Source organism: Gekko japonicus, unplaced genomic scaffold, assembly GCF_001447785.1.
Source record: "Gekko japonicus isolate JY-2015 unplaced genomic scaffold, Gekko_japonicus_V1.1 scaffold972, whole genome shotgun sequence".
Classification (NCBI taxonomy): Eukaryota; Metazoa; Chordata; class Lepidosauria; order Squamata; family Gekkonidae; genus Gekko; species Gekko japonicus.
In genome coordinates this window covers 435,523-440,612 of record NW_015165266.1, presented here as the reverse complement: position 1 = coordinate 440,612, position 5,090 = coordinate 435,523, and the positions used below count along the sequence as shown (strand labels likewise).

At 38.6% G+C, this 5,090-nt stretch overlaps 1 protein-coding gene across 1 annotated transcript in view; it reads right to left on the bottom strand.

Annotated features, from left to right (window-relative positions):
• The window catches only part of LOC107109550 (gamma-aminobutyric acid receptor subunit alpha-1), an 88,008-nt gene that overhangs the window by 76,532 nt on the left and 6,386 nt on the right, over nucleotides 1-5,090 (bottom strand). The window lies entirely within an intron of this gene.

Sequence of the window (5,090 nt, the reverse complement as noted above, 5' to 3'; positions counted from 1 at the left end):
AACCAAAAAGTCCAGGTGGAAATATGCTTCTTAATTAATTTAAGTGCAATGATTCTTGTTTTGGTATTAATCCGAATTCCAATACACTTAACTGTCATATGTGTGTGTGTTTGTGTGTGTCACACACAGAGAGAGACAGCTGTACAACAGCTAGTTGGTCTGACCAAAGAATCTAATATTTGATGTCTCTCCACAGTACTTATATGAATCCAAGATCTCTGCATTTTCTGTTCATGGGAGCTGTTTGATTTCAATCTAGAAATACATTCAATATACTTAAACGGGGGGGGGAAACTGCTACAGAACAGTTGATTGCCTAACAGATAGCACCTAGCTACCCGATAGTGACCTTCACTAGCTGTTGTATTCTGTTAAAACAAGATCATATAGCTTCGCACCAAATAAATATGAAAAATGGAAAACAGAATTGGAATATGATCAGGGGTCAGAACTAGGTTAACTGCATTATTTTCACAAGTGGTAAGAATGACCCCCCCTTTAGAAGTTTATAAAATACAAAGTTATACAACAGAGCTTCTCTTAGATTGTTTATGCAGATGCATGTACACAGAAAAATCCAGGAGCTGGTGAACTTTTCATGTTGACCAGAAAAGGGGGGAAAGAAGTCTTTATAATGCTATCTTGTGACGCCACATAGCTAGACACTGGACAAGAATGCATTCCAGGATAGGTTATAGTAACGACTTTCTTGAAAAATGGTTTCCATTTTTGGAGTATGTTTCCTCAGACCTAAAAGATTTGCATAAATTACCTGAGAAATACATGGACTTTGTATTTTATTAGATTGGATGCTGCCTTGTTTGATCCAATATTAACCTTGATAATAGGTGGGCTATAGTATGGAAATCTGCTGTTTAAATACTTACCGTTTTTTATTATCGTTAGTACTGTTCTGACTGTTGTTATCTTGTTATAAATGAGCTATTGTTTTTTGTTTGTTTAATAATAATAAAAAAGTTTAAGTAAAAAAAAAAGAATTGTAACTGATTGAGATATAGAGATCTCTGCAAACCTTAGAATTTTTTGCCAGATTTGGAAACCCCATGATCCTTTCACACCCCACACACAGACACACAATGCTATCAAATTTTGGACCAAAGTCCAGACTATCAGTCTGGATCTGATATAAACTGAGTCTGGATTGAGGGGCTCCAGGCTCTGGTGTCTGATAATGATGTCATTGCCTCATGGATTGCCTTACAGGGATGTCTATATTACAGGGATGTCCACTCATTCCATGCGCTATTAATGCCATTTCTGGGGCTTTTCCTTTTAAATGGATGGGTGCTCTGGCTCAAAGTGCAGAGTGTTTATGAGGGAGTGGGCACTCCTCCCATTGCCCAAAGGAAAAGTTGGGGGGCTGGAGCTTAAGTCTGCTTTCAAAATGGCACACAGCAATGAGCTGCCACATAACATCTCACCACAATTTTAACCCTTGAAAGTGGGTTTTTTAAATCCTTTCCCCTGTGAAACACTGCTATATATCACAGTGTGGCTCATAGGGAAAGCAAAAGGAAAGGAAATAATGGGTTTCCATGCCACGAGGCAGCCCAGCACATTTGCTGTGGCACCTGTGGAATGGCATCAGTAACAAGTGTCATGGGAACAGAGGGATGTGGATATAATTCCTGCCATTCCCAGGATGCCTTCTTCTGCTGCTATGCTTTTTTCTCATCCCCCTCTGGAAGCATGCTGTATCAGTTTTACACATTACTGTCATCCATATTGGTGAAGCAAGCAAGAATCCTCCAGCTGAAATCATCCCTTCTTGTTAAATTTCTTATTACCCTTGATATTCTGTAGACTGTGATTAGGTGACTGCTTCATATTTTCAATTAATAATTTCACTTTCACAATGATAGCAATAATAAAGATGTCTTCCCCAGAGTAGGAACACAGTTAAAGGTGAATCAAATTAATTCTTAGCCTCCTGTATCTATGGTAAGATGAGATCTATAGTGCCAGATGTTCTTAAATGCTCACTTGACCCTCACCAACTGCACTGCAGTACTTCACAGACCGCACCTTTCACTGTTCTCCCCATGTATACCCCACAGCTAGTGTCAACAGCAGAACCTGCACATGGGGTAAGTATGTATTATTACTCTCTATTAATTTGTTTCTTCATTTTTATTTTAATTCCTTGAGTCATGATTGCTGTTTTATCATGTTAGATAACCAAACACAAAATATGTCCCAGTTTTAAAAATTACAAACCTGATGACCTGATTTAAAATCTATATATATGAACAAAAAAAGGTTATCATCACTTTGGTTGACAAATGTATGTCAGTATAAATGTTGCAAACAGGAATGCAAAACTGTATTATGACTTGATATGGCTATACTTGATTACAAACTAAAATGAAATTCTTCCCCCCCCAGCTGCCTATTATTCTAAACTCTTGAGCATATGCAGAACTTTAATATACATGTTGGGGGTCGGGGCAGAAGAGACTGATCATCACAGTGTGAAGAGTGTGACAGCCCTACCTGAAGGAGGTGGGACTTGCTGCACAATAGGATGGGAAAGGGCAAGGGGAAACCGGCGCACAGGAGCCACCCTGAGATGAGCTGCCAGGACGGTCACTGCATAGACCTAAATCAGTCCCACTCCCTGCCAATCTCCAGTACATGAGTGGGGAATTAGGGCTGAGATAACTGCATTGACCCAAATCTGATAGTACTGCAAATTGCGGCAAATGCAAACAAACAAGAAACAAAAAAGAAGACAACACTGACCACTCTCCTTAACCAAGTTATAATATACTTGTGCTTCTACAATATACTCAGTAATACTTGCTACTAAGGCAGACTGAAACCTACCATTGTATTAATCAAGGATCAAGAAATATTTATTCCTGGACTAATCCCAAGGTTTACATCAAAGCAGAGGAAATATTATCACAGCAAGTGAACAAAATGATTACTCGTTTTGTTACATGTTACATTAAAAATCCTCAGTCCAAAAACAATCCTTTATTTTCTTGAGTTTCTAACAGTAGAATATTCTATGAACAAAACTCCAAAAACCTAAAGTTCAAAGATAATTATTCCCAAATACGAAGAAAAAAACTGAACCCAAAGACTTTATTCACCATCTATTGGGGGGGGGGGGGATGAGAAAATTAACAGATTAAAGGCATGCCAAGGTAGACGAGACAATGCACCTTTTTCTGTTTTGTGGTAAATGAAAGCTTCTTTGAGGACAGATCGTTAAAAAATAAAGGCAACAAGTGTCTGATTCTTTAGTTTTTGGTTACGCATGCACACCTGATATTTGAGTGTTCTTTCATCTCTTTATGCTTAGCAAATGGTTTGGGAACCAAATACAGGCCTTCTACTCATGAGACAGAACAGCAGACAGTGGTGGGATTTTGCTTTGCATTTCTTTTGCAGCAAGCATGTTTCCTGCCCACATAGTGGCAGGAACGGTTTTGCTTCCCATCCCCCTCAGAAAAGGAGGCAGCAGACATTGGGGTGAGGAAGACAGAATAGTTGCCTCAAACTCTACTGCCAATGAGGTGACTGGGAAGTGGAGGCTATTTGAAGCACTCCCATCTTATCGGGCTTTCTTTTTTTCCTTTTTTCCTTTTTTTACTGTGGAACTCCTGACCCTCCCCTCTCTGTGACAGTAATGTGAGCGTAACACTTGGGGTCTGAGCTAGGGATGTCACCCTCCAGGTGGAACCTGGGAATCCCCCAGAATTACAGTTTATCTTCAGACTACAGAGATCAGTTCCCCTGGAGAAGTGGATACTTAAGAGGGTGGACCCTATGACAGTGTATCCCACTGAGGTCCTTGTCCTCCCTCATGTTCCACCTCCAAATCTATAGGAAAATTGATATAGAAGACAACAACCATTAAATTCGGTGGAAGTTCATATTCACTGAGTTTGTATTAAAAATTGAACATATAGTACATTAAAGACTGTGAAAAGCATCTGGTCAAAACCACTGGTGACAGCTGTTAGTATGATGTATCTTGGATTCAATAGCCCAGCTTAGCCTGAATTCATCAGAACTTGTAAGTTAAGCAGGGTTGGCCACAGTTAGTACTTGGATGGGAGACTACCAAGGGGTTGCTATGCAGAGGAAGGCAATGGTATGGAATGCCCTGAGGATGGTGTCGCCATGTGTCAGTTGTGACTCGACGGCATGTTTTTCTTCAATGCAAAATTGTGCATGAGACATGCTAACCAACATCTCATAACTTCAGCTCCTTCCTAATTTTGTCTCATAACATCCCCTGCAAGTTTGCTATTGAATATTAGAAGACTCTCAAGAATATCCTTAACTACAGTCAGAAGTAGAAATAGGAAAAGCACCTGATATAAATCACTGCAGCTTCATTTCTCTAACATAGTTGTATGTAGTGAGTTTCTTCTTGGTATAGAAGTAGAATTTAATTACATTTTTAAAAGAATGCCTTTTCTGACCTATGAATATTGAATAAAAATGTAGTAATGAACCCTAAAGAACTACATGTATAAAATAATTTGTACCAAACACTAAAGGCTTTGGTATGAATGATATGCACAAATGCAGTTCACAAAAATAACCTGCATTTGTTCAGATCGTTATGTTTGAAACCATTCTTTTTTGTCCAGTATTTTTGAAACTGTAGAGAGATCACATTATCATGTTTTTGAGGACAGTTTAGGGGGGGAAATAGATGGTTGTCCTCAAGCATCCTAGTCCTCAATTAATGCCCTACACCTCAGTCAGTGACACCCTGCTCACAAACATCACTCTAACTTGGTTTAATCTTCAGATTGAAGGGACAGTAAAAAAAGAATGGATTTTAAGTTTAGTGCTTCATTAGTGAGGAAGATGTACATTTTCATTGGTATGTTTTGGTTATGATTTCCATCAAAATTATCAGGGAGTCCAGAATATTTCATATTTGGTCACAGAATTTGGATGTTCATCTAGATATATGGCAGTTAGTGCAGATTTGGCATATACTGCAGGTTTGATTAGTTAATTACTACCTTTTAGTAGTTACATATTAATTTCACTCTCTTATGGTTTTGTAACACAGAACAAAGCAATTTTGAAAAGAAAAA